The following is a 12805-nucleotide window of genomic DNA, read 5'->3' on the forward strand; positions in this document are numbered from 1 at the left end:
GGGTTCAAGGTATCAGCAGAAGGCGGGTGTCCTTAAAGCTGCTGCCCCCCACAACTATGGAGGACCTTGGGGGTAGCCGTACATGCAGCCAGCTAGTAAATCTCTGTTATTCTTTAACTATTAACTCAGGTGAAAGTTTTTCCTTCTCAAGAATTCTGATGCTTTGGATGACTGGAAGCTTTGCCATCTTAAAGCAGCAACCAAAGCCCCAACTGTCACAAAACAGATTTCAAGAACAGGTATTTTAGAATTTATCTAGGTAAAGATAGAAAAATGCAAGGTGTATGAATTAAGTTATGAAAGTCTGGCGATAAAAAGACATAAATGATGACAAATAGAGTTGAGACATTCAAAAGAATGAAAACATGCTCCAGATTTCTCTTTCATTATGATACTGTTCATAGTCTGTCTTAACATTAATCAATAAAGTTACTAACTCAACTCTGATAGAGTACTGAACAACATGTTATACCACTATATGATAAATGCAAAGTCAAAATTAAGGTACTTTTCATTGTCCTAAAGAGATCTGTCAGTTTAAAAAATATTAATGCTTTCAGACAAATTGTCTCTAACATAAACACGCTGCTAATGTGTCTAATACTTGTGTTTTCACAATCTCAAAGTATTCTTGTAAGTTCCAGGGAGCTGAACTAGATCCATCTAAACAGGTCAGATTCACTCCAAATTGAATTCAATCTTTCCCTGGTTCCGGGACTCCCTTCCCTCATCTTGGGACCCCTCAGGAACACCTTCCTCATCTTATAATCCCCTCTCAAGTACCAGGACCTAGGAAAAATTTTTTTCATAAACTTAACTTTGTACTCGGCTCTGCCAACGTCTTGCCGGGTCTAACAGGCGCCAGAGAGTTCCATACAGCCAGGACTTCGATGAAACAACCAGCTAGCAGGACATGGCAGCACCCCATCTTTTTCAGGTCCCCCAAAGATGGTCAACGCCCCCCAGGTCAGTAGGAGGCAGTCTTGAGAACTTGACGCCATTATTCTCTAACCTGCCATGCCTAACTCAACCACCTTTTTAATAATAAATAAAGGTGAGAATGTAAGGACTCAGGCATTATGCTGGCCTGCCTTTGACCTGGCAGAATGCACTCTGGCAGTACTCTGGTCAGCCCAGGGTTTCATGATTGGGAAGTCTGCACGCAGGAGCAGACCCTAGTCCACTTATGCTCTCTTATCTTATCTTCTCCTATTCTCTCGCTCTCTTGCCCTTCGCGCCTTTCTCTGTCTCTGTCTGTCTGTCTCTCTCTCTCTCTCCTCTCTCCTCTCTCCTCTCTCCCCTCTCTCCTCTCTCCCCTCTCTCCTCTCTCCCCTGTCCTCTCTCCCCTCTCCTACCCTCTCCCCTCTCCCCTCTCCTTTCTCTCTTTTCTCCCCTTCTCGCTGACCCCGTTTTAAGAAACTCTATGATTAATGTATCTCTTGGTTTGTGTTCCATCACGATAGCCATCTTTACCTTAAACAAAAGAACAACAAATTTTATTAACACTGCGAATTAATTTACCTTAAAATGATGGCTGCTCACACAGTTCAGCCTAAGGAGCATCTCTTGAAGAGGTATAATTCTCTAAACACAGATCATAATCATATACAAATCCTTTCCCAACTTTCCCTTTTCAGCAGTTGGATTGCTATACTGAGTGGCCACTAGAGGACACTGCTGCCCTTTGTTCAAAAGGAGTTGGCTTTGTTCAGCATAGCATTCCCCATTGGGTTTGGGGGCAGGAATGAAAGAAAGAGAAACTTCCTGCAAGTGGGAATAAAGGTGAAAAACAAAACAAACAAACCAGAAATCCAAATATAGATAAGTTTACAAAATCCAGTTTTACGGTTAGTATTAATTATTTCATAGAATTATTAAGAAAACCCTGAAAGGTGTTGTTTTGACTTTATGACACTTCAAAATTCAAGTTAAAAATCTGTATTGTAATTTGTTTTGCTAAGTACTTGAAGTTTACTAATGGGAAACATATGCACGTACTCCTTTTACTGTTCCGTCTACCACATTAAATGAACTTGGATAGGGACTTAATAATTGTAGATGCAATAATCATTCCTACATCAAATAAGAACAACATTAGAAACACTTTAATTACACAAGAAAGTTAATTTTCATTAATTTAGAACTATACTATATATAATTGAGAGTCCTATAGCACATGAACAAGTGATAATTTCAAATTCTATTATATGACAAATCAATTCATGGCTCCCTTTGCAGTTGTTTTAGTTAGCCTTAGCAATTATACTTGTATATTAGCAAAACACCATTTAGAATAATTATAGATGGATTTTAATTTTATTCCTTTATGTATTCTGCTACATATGTTTGTGTTTTAGCTGAATACTGGCAACAGGTGAAGTAGCCAATCTATTTCATGTGATCAAAGAAGAAAAAATATATCCTTTTGGTGTTTCTGAACCAAATCGTCTCATAGCATATAAGATATTACTTGTTTATGCTGGATTTCTGCTACTGTGTTATTTGCAGAGAATCAGCTGAGCAGGGCTCATAGGGGCTCAAAGAGACTAAATCGACAAAAATGATTTACACAGATCTGTATGCACCAGTGTTGCTTAGGATGCTCTGAAAATGGAAATGACATAAGAACTTTGGTGACTGTAGGATCAGGGACAGCTGCCGCAAGCCCGTGATAACACAGACTGTTGCTGTCCACCTACAGTGGCTGCTTATCTTTGCATATGACCCTTCTGACTATAGCCAAGGGAGATCAAAATAAACAACTTAGAGTCACCTTCAGCACCTTTGAGCAACAAAAAGTATTTAACTGTGACATTGACTTACTTTGGAATGCATGTCACTTCTTGTTGCAAATTTTCTGTTTCAACAAATAAGTTCATAGCTAGACATTTGCATTGTGAACCTTTGTCGGCTTAGCTGTTAAACACACATTGTGCTCTCCCAGAAACTCTGTCAGCCTTGGGTAGCTGCCAAGAGGCATCCAGATATCTTTCTTCTCTCAAGTAAAAACATATTCTTAACAGCCATGAAATATATAAAATTAATTTGTCCATGATATTTGAAAACATAAGGGAAAAAACAACATCACTGAGATTCAGTTTTCTACTCCATGCCCCATGGGGATTGCTTCTGGAGGAGACATAGGTTCACAGGGCAAAACTTCAGTGTAATATAGCTCTCAGTTATAGAAGTGGAAAAAAGAACCTGTAAGCAGTTGACACAAAGAACCTTAGCTATCCCCAGGCTGCATGAATTGGAACATTATATGAAGCTTTTGAAATGCTTCCAAAGTCCAGATGCATCAGAAAACGGGGAATATCAATGGTTATTTACATATGACTTCATCAATAATTTAGTGGGTTGCCCCCTTCAGGAAAATGTATTCTACACACATTAGACACTATTTATACTTTCAAAAGTATAATCAGCTCCACTACTTCCACAACTTTGTGCTACTTACATGAATTTGTTTAATAGACACCCACTGTATGCCTTCTTTATTCAGACACTGTGATAGGTGCTTTGTAATTAGGAGCAGGAGTGCGGAGAAGACAACTGATTCAAACATCAGATGCACATGCTTTGTGGTCTGTTTTTTCTAAGCTGTCAATCATCCAGGTGATCTAGATGCATGACATCTGACAACCGCAGACATTTTCCTCATTTTAGCCAACAAGTGTGTAAAGTACTTCGTGGCTTTATGTAGATTTAGAATTCACTTCGAGGGGCTCTGGAACAGTGTGTGGCATTTATTTCTGCTTCAGCAGTGCATAGAGAAAAAGCATCCTAATGGATCGGGGCTTGAGAAGGTCAAATACAGGAAAACGTCAATTGTATCATGCTTGCTTATCACGAAAATGTGGAGGTCAAAAGTTCTTAGGTATAATCTTAAATAAAACTCTTAATGTTGCTTTTCTAATCATTTGTAAGGCAAATTCTTTTAACCCTTTACTAGGAGTGGATGCTTGGGAAGCTTGCCCACTTGGTGTAGACTATACTAGAGCAGCCTATCATTAATTAAAATTTTCTTTTCTTTAATGCTTAACACTTGTCCCCAGTGTCTTCTCTTGCATGGTTCACAGTTGCAAACTTCTTTCTTGAGCTCTGCTCCTTTGCATTGGTTGAGTTTTGTGGTAGTCAGTGACTATTTTTGCTATTAAACTTGGGAATTTCATTCCTTACATTTCAATTTATTCTTGCTTTAATATTCTTTTTTCTTTGTGATTATTGTCCTGGCATTGTTTTTCAGTACCCCTTTAATATTTAACAGGTATTTCTATAGGCTCCATAGAATTCTTACTTGTGATTCAGCCATCATTATTCTTTTTATACTTTAAAACCCCTGTTTCTGTGTTCAAATGTGGTTAGAATTATATAATGAGGTCAACTTTTAGAAATGCACAGAGTTCATATAATACTAATATGCATTTTAAAGAGAATTTTAGTGCACATGTTTGGCATTGTGAATAAAACCTCTAAGCTTAGTTCTAAGTGGATTAAATAGAGGCATGCAGCCAGGCGTTGGAGGCGCAAGCCTTTAATCCCAGCACTCGGGAGGCAGAGGCAGGCGGATCTCTGTGAGTTCGAGGCCAGCCTGGTCTACAAAGTGAGTTCCAGGACAGCTTCCAAAGCTACAGAGAAACCCTGTCTTGAAAAACCAAAAATAAATAAATAAATAAATAAATAAATAAATAAATAAATAGAGGCATGCTCAGCAATGTATCTCATTTGGCTGGAGACATTTCTCAGTGGTTTAGATAACTTGAGGACCAAGGTTCAGTTCCCAACACCCACTTGGAAGCTCACAAGCACTCATGAATGCAGTTCCAGGGGTTCTAATTTCTCTTCTAACCTCTGAGGGCACCATGTATATACATACAGGGTGCATGTGTATACATGCAGGTAAAACTTTATGTGTGCTAAATAAAATTAAAAAATTAAATGTAGTTCATAGACACTGCCACTGTGCTCCAGGTGATTGTCAACATAAATGTGTATGAATTAGTGATTGAAATTTTCACATACTCTTAAGAATGTGCAGTACAATTTAATCCTGTAAATTTCATACTGAAACCATCAATCAACTATACTTTTGGGGAAATACTCTAGAATCTTCATTTCCCCAGTTACTGGCATGTAAAACCTCAATGCTGCAACTGTCTGTTTGATGAACCTCTCCTCTGTTCATTAAGTCCTTTGAAGAAATGGCCTTGGTCTCCCTCAATGTCTTTGAAATCATGTAGTCATCCTGACACCATAGGCCATACTATGTTTCCTCCTTAGTTGGTCATTTAAGACCTTTCATAATTTGGCTTCAGTTCCATTTGAAGGCTGAGCTGCAAAGACATTCTTTTTGGGTTGTCTCTTGCATTTCTGTAGTTTCTGTATTATGATATTATATATATATATTTCCATAACATCAACCTTTTCTAACTAGAATCTCTTCTCATTCTAGTACCATTCAAAAAGCATTACTTCAACTAGATGCCCACCAATCTGACTTATGAACATATAATAGGAAACCTTATTATCTATCTTGTATAGATATATAAAACCTGCCCCTTTAGCTATGTTATAGGAATTAAATGTATTTATCCCATCTCTGTATCCCTGATTTCTGTACCAATAAATTTTATTTTTGTAAATATTCTTATTGATTACTTTTTCTACAAAGTACTTAAATAATGATTACATATTTATTATTGTGTCAGCATGTCTCAAAGCAATGTTATTAAATTTCCATGGCTATTGCTGTTTTTATAGCAATATTATTTTCCATGGAACATTGCCATCACCTAGCCCTTTGAGTGTAAGGACAATAATAACACAAATTTAATTAAAAAATGTTATGTACTCCCTAACCAAGTGGATTCCCTTTTCATCAATAAGACAAAAGCTCTATTGAATGTGTTATTGCACTGATAAGTAATTTCAAATTAGATTACAATGCAAATGAGTTGGCTAGGTTGTGTTTTTATTCCTGGTAGGGAAGCGAAACCAGATTTGTGATTTTGATGGATTCCTCATTAAAATGGAGCATGCCTGACTTGTATAAATTTGCTCTAAAAATACAAACTGACCATTAATAAGCTCAGTGTTAACTATAATGCTTTCTGTGTAGTGGAATACTAATTAATGCATTTAATGTCATGGATGAAATAGGAAGAAAATCAGCCTTGACACTTAGCATGTTTTACAAATAGTGACAGCAGTCGTTCTCATCCTCTTTGGTACTGCAAAATTCATCTTTCATTTTGCTATTGTTAGGAGGGGGAAAAGTACAGTAAGACATCCATAACATGCACATAAAAGGCAAGAGAGAAGACAGGTAGGCCTCCCAAAATTATCTCTTGGCTTAAGGAAGCATAATATACTTGTACATTATCTTTCTATTTTACTTTGTGAACAAAAACATGCTTTTTATTATTGAAAATGGAGAGTGTATTTTCCACATACTGTCTTTAATAATAATATCTTTATGAGAGAAAGAGTTGTTTTACAACAATGGCATTTTGAGCAACTCACTAGGTTAGAGTATACAGACAGCATTTATCTTCCATACTGTTTTATATTAAGCTGTTTTTAAAAATAATTCTTGTGAAGTTGTTTCAAAAGAAAGAGACGGTAGCATAAATATCATCATAGTAATATTTAAACGACCAAGGAGATCAGGCTATAGCTCACTTTTTAAACTGTAAGGTTTTCATAGATTTTGGCATTATTTTTGTAGTCATAAGTAGTATATTTAAAAACACAATGGTATTGTTTATAACAAATAAAGCATAATTTGCCTGCACCTAACAAGTATATTTAATTTGACCTACAGACTGTAATTCACTTTGTGAATTCACTTTGTATTTCATGGGCTTACAAGAAAACTGTCAAGGAATATTTTAAAGTATAATTCTGTAAGAGGGAAGGCTCAGGTTTCAGATCATATCAAGCTCATTTCACACTACACCACCATGTGAACTTATAGTCGTGAACTCCCATTTCACAGTGCAGTCCCAAGTGAGCTTATAGTTGTGAACTCTTCTATCTTCCTTGTGGGAAGTGACTTTGAGAAGATGTCATGAAACCTTCTGATACTTAGCAAGCTCAGAGTAAATTCAATGGGGCTTTTAACAGGTCTCACCTTGAATGTTGAACTATAGGCTCCTATATTTGTATCATTTCCTCATTGTTTAACTCAAGGGAGTCTAGCGGAATGCTTATGGAGTACACATTAGAGGAGTAAACACATGGACTTAGATTAAGTTGCTTAATGAGACACAAATCATTGAGATTAGGGCATATTCCTATAGAAATGCTTCCTGGGCTGGGTCTTGAACACACTGGGATTGTTTTCTGATTCCCAGTATTCCAGTTGGAGATCATTTTCATATAAACTCAAACTTATTCTAGCTTTACAGAGCTAATGTTTTGTATATTCTCTGCCACAGACTGTTTCCTTCTTGGGGTTTTCTATGTCAAAACTTGGAGATTAAAATTTGGTTCTTAACTTTACCCTCATTTTAAACATCTACTTGATTATCTTTAATCTCTTTTGAGTCCTTCTTTGACTACGTCATTAGCCTTGACTATGAAAACAAATGATTTCTACACTACAATATTCAAGTCTTTCATGGAAACATTTGGACGTGTAATCATTCAGAGTCATCCTCACCCATAAGTGCAAAATTTTTCTGCCTTCCCATCCTCATGCTACCCAAGCGGCATTTTGAGCTCCAACAGAAACAGTCTTTTAACACTGCATTATGCCCACTGCTTCACGTAAGGCTGTGCATGTGACTCCTGCACTTGGAATGCTTCAGCTAGCTGTCATCATTGCCTGGAAGCTCACCATCATCCCTAAGGCATCGTATTAAGCCTTTATCTTCTCGGTGAAGCTTTGGAATCATCTCTTCTTTGTCTTCCCAGGGTACCTAACACACAAGCTGGATGTTGGTGCTTTTGGAGATTTTTAATTAGCTAACTTGTCTCCTGTGTAAGTATTGATTTCCATGAAGTCAAGAGCTGTCTTTTCTTTATCATTATGACCCTTATATTTCTTAAGTAACCTTATGAAGCATGCCAGTGTTTCAGCATTTGCAGTATTTTAGGCATTTAAAAATATTTACTTCAAATACTTTTAAAATAAAATTTCCCTTTACAATACTACTTGAGCCAAACACATTTCCCAAGATGCTTGTTTTTTAACAATAAATTCAATACAAAATATGCTATGAAATGTTGAGAAAAGTTCCCATCCATGAAAACCATTGTGTTGCTAATGGTTCAGTACCTGCTCTTAAACCCTGCTGCATGCCTGTCTTCCTTTCGTTTTTTACTGAGGGGCACAAACGGGTTGGCTTAAGTCATCTGTTCAGGTCAACCGAATATTTCACTGGAGCTGTTTTCCCAAAAAGATTCTGAGAGAGAAAAGTATTCCAATCTGTAAATATTCATTGTATAGCTTTGAAGAGGAGCTAGTGGAAAATATTTATAGCTTTTATCCCCAGGGATGTGTGACAATCCTAGTATGAAGGGGACCTTCTTGTAGCCAGAGGCCGTGACTCAGGGTTTGGACCTGACTCTGCAACATGAGCTTCTAGTTAATGGGAACCGTCAGCTACAGTGCACCAACCTGTCATTTTATGGTGTACGTGTGAAAGCAAAACTGATGAAATTTAATTTCTCCTTGATATGCCACTGTCCCCACTTCTAAAAGGATCAGAAATTATGGAGGAATTCAGCATCCAAGGTAATGGTTTCAAAGAAAAAGAAAATGAACAGTGTGCTATTGCTGCCTTTGGTGGCTCTATTAGCATTTCTCTATATCCTTTAAAATACACCATAAGGGTATAGCAGTGTTTAAATATTTGGTTGTATAATAGTATGGGTGAGTGTTTTAATAAAAGAAGAAACAAGAGAAGGGAGGACAAAAGAATGAAGCATAATAGGTTTATGGTTAGCAAAGCAAGCACCTACTGTTGACTTTTTAAAAAACACATCTTGAGTTTTTTTCTGAAAAATAGGAAATCTCTCATGGTCATTTCCAGGGGTTTTAAGAGAAATGTCCCATTTTAAGCAGACTCAGGACAAGTTCCCAGTAAATGCTGAACTTGTATAAAGCATGCACACATGCAGTGTTGTATGTATTTTTTAAAATGTGCTTCAGATTGCAAATAAACTATATTTATAAATTCAGTTATTTTCCATGTTAATTGTAGTAAATGAAGGTAACCATGAATACACAATACATTGTTTATTGAATGTATTTACTAAATGGTGTTGCTTTGAGTCACAGATTTGTTAGATACTTGAATTATTCTTTACAATGTCCTTGTTTGGAATGAGAAGTCCCAGCATTCTGATATGAGGATAACTCAATAGGAAATTCAAAAGGCCCCTGCTATTGCTATCTTCTTTTTAGTGAATACTGCAGACATATATTGACAGTAACTTTGGGAAACATTGTAGTAGGCAGTACAAATGCTATGTTTCATATTTTTTATTCAAGAAAGAAGCAAAAAAATTGTAAGTTAATATACTCATTCTGGAACTGGCTGTGTTTTTTATACATTATAAAAATTGATGTACATGGCATTTTAAAGCTTTCTGATCACTGAAGTTTATAAATAATAAACCAAATATTATGAAAATCTGGGGTTTCTAAACTGCTAGTTAATAGGAAATTAAGGCCAATTTAATTTAGAATATATTTTAATACATTTGTTATTCTTACCTCTTGACTTACTTTTACTCTTTGGAGGTCATTTGGTTGTTTATTATGCTCATTTGGGATAGTATTTTAGATTTTGGGGGGAGTAAGAAATTGTGTTGGTTGATACATTGACTTAGTGATATTTGTAGCTTGTTTTAGTAACATGTAAAAACTAGTAAATTTGTTAATTGGTATTTTCATGTATGTTAACAATGTATTCTGATTACTCTTGCACATACCTTTTCTTGTCTTTGTTCCACCCTTATGAGCCCATACTCCTTACATTACTTATGTGTGTTTGTTTTGTTCTGAAACTCAGTAAACATAACATGGCCATCTGTCTGACTATGAGTTTGAAATTTCACCTTGAAGTCTTATGGTCTCACTGGTGTTTATAGACATGCTGAAAGATATTCACCATTTCCTAGAATTGTTTATAGATGTGTTGAAAGATATTCACCATTTCCTAGAATCTATCAGATGGGAGGAAGCTCTTTAAGTCCCTTTCTCATGCATGTTTGGCTGTTGACAGGCCTGTTGTGTGCAGGTCCACTGTAGGCAAATTCAGTTGCACTGAGTTGATGATTGGAATATCTGTATCATTTCCAAGAGATGGCATTTTATCTTTCAGATCTTATTTCCATTATGACTTCTTTTCTGAAATATGTCCCGAGTCTGGAGGGGCTAATATCATTATCACAGAGCTGTGAACTCTATGAACTGCCTACTTGTGCAATAGTGGTACAACTGTTATAGGAGTAACCAACGGTTCTCTGACTGGATTGAGGTGGGGTCAATAGGAGGGAATCTATTTCTGACACTGTGAAATCCAATAGAAAAGAAAATATGACTAGGGAGTTAAAAAGACCACTAATAAGTGAAGAACATGCATACTGCTCTTGCAGAGAATTCTAGTGCAGTTCCTAGCACCCATACCAGGCATTTTATAACCACCTGTCACAACATCTCCAGGGGTATCTGACATTTCTGGCCTCTTCAAGCACTTGCAATCACACGAACAGACCCATACACTGACAAATAAATATACATGTAATTTTAAATAAAATAAAAATTTTAAAAAGAATTATTATCCCTGAGAATTAAAGGACCTAGGGAGGAACCTATTAATGTGGTTTAGCTAAATTGACATAATATCAAACTACCTTCTAATTATTTACCTTCTAATTATTTATGTTTAAACCCATAGATTAATGATGACCTCATCTTTAATCAGAAAAGCTTTTTTTTATATTGGGTGTTTAATGGATTGGCTGACTGGCTAGCAGGCTGGCTGTTTGACTGGCTCTTTGAATGGTTGAATGCTCGATTTGAGATAGTTTGCTGTACATTGTGGTAGCTTTGTGAAGACATTTGAGAAGATCTCTTTTAGTGGAATAAGAGAGACTTTTGCTCCAGCCCAGTATAACTGCAGATAAAACAAAATCTCTCCCAGGTAATGAACTAAAGATTTTGTAGCTGTAAATGGTAATAAACATATTTTATTTATAAAATAAAGTAGACAAACTTAAAAGATCACTGAAAAGGTTTCAACTTTTTTAATTAAAATTTTTCACTGAATTGATTGTTTCTTTAGAAACTTCAAAGACATTGCTCCTATTGGGCATTTTTTAGCTCCCTTTGTGCATTTTAAGGCATCTTGATAGAGTTTATAATTCACATTGTATAAAGCTTAAGGTCAGGCACCTGTTTTCTTTGCATGTGCTAGCTGAGTGCTCAAACTTCCTCTCTTCTCTACCTCTTGTGACTCATTACACACTGGCTTTTAAGAGCCAAAAGGGCCATGGGCTACATCTGCTGCTACTATTTAGGATGACAGTAACACCTGGAACCACAAGACAGTTCATGTGGCTGTTTCCCTTTCAGATAGGCAACTGAGAGAAGCTGTTACATTAAATGTTCATTTATGCAAAGTCGTTTCAGTCTTAAGCTGTTTATATACAGAAGCTTTGCCAACATTATGAATTTAGCTTACTATGTCGTCAACCAAGAAATCAAGCAATGAACATATTTACATGTTCTAAAAGTAAGTAATCTTGGTAGAGTTGATACCCAAAGAGGGAATACCCATGCATTTCCTTCTTAACCTCTGCTTCTAGGTTAATATGGAGATAAAATTATGTAAACAATTCTCAAATCTGCGTGTAGGGCTAGTCCTTTGCATGAGGTAGATGTCTGAAAATTAGTAAAGATATTCATTACACAAACAAGGACATATATGGATGCTTGTGGTGCTTATTTCATATAAGCCTTGTGAATAATTTGCATTTGACAGAATCATAAACTTGACTTAACTTACATTTGCATAACCTTGCATTAAATCATCCAGCTCGTTAATCAGGCATTGGGTATTTTCTTGTCCAAGTCATCCACTGGAAATCACAAAGGTGTATGTATAATTAAACAGTGTTCTGCTCATATTGTTAGCTTATATTGTATCCTAAAAGACAGTTTAATGTTCCAGATTAAGTTCCAGATTAAGTGATAAAACCCTTCTCAAGAAATAGCATAGAGAGTGATATGGAACAAAACAGGGAAATGTACCTCAGGTCTCATCATGCACACATAAAAACACACGGACACAAAGTAAAAAAACTCTATGTGAAGCAAAACCAAAGTACGAGTTCTACCAACAGTGCCAAATCTATTCTGGTTGGTGTACAGACAAAGCCCAATAATATTGTGGTCATTTTCTCTATCTTCATAGATTAATTAAGCTGAAATGCAGGCTACACTGATAGTAGAAGGTGTTTCTATAACCAAGCAGTAAAATTCTTCGTGAATATATTTAGGAAGCTTTAAAAGTGAACTCTCCTATGAGTAGATGATTGTGTCATGCATCCAAACACAAGAGATTTTACATCTTTGGTCATAGAATCTGTCTAGATTCTTTACCTAGCTTGTTACATGCTGTGGGCAATCTGAGGTTCAGGAATGGAAATGGTTGTAATGGACTGTTGGATTTAAGGTAATTATTACTGTGATCAAAGACCATGACCAAAGCAACTTGTGAAGAACAGGATTTATTTGGCTTACACTTCCATATCACTGTTCATCTCATAAGAAATAAGGACTGGCACT

This window comes from Mesocricetus auratus, unplaced genomic scaffold, assembly GCF_017639785.1.
Source record: "Mesocricetus auratus isolate SY011 unplaced genomic scaffold, BCM_Maur_2.0 Super-Scaffold_100010, whole genome shotgun sequence".
In the NCBI taxonomy this organism is placed as follows: Eukaryota; Metazoa; Chordata; class Mammalia; order Rodentia; family Cricetidae; genus Mesocricetus; species Mesocricetus auratus.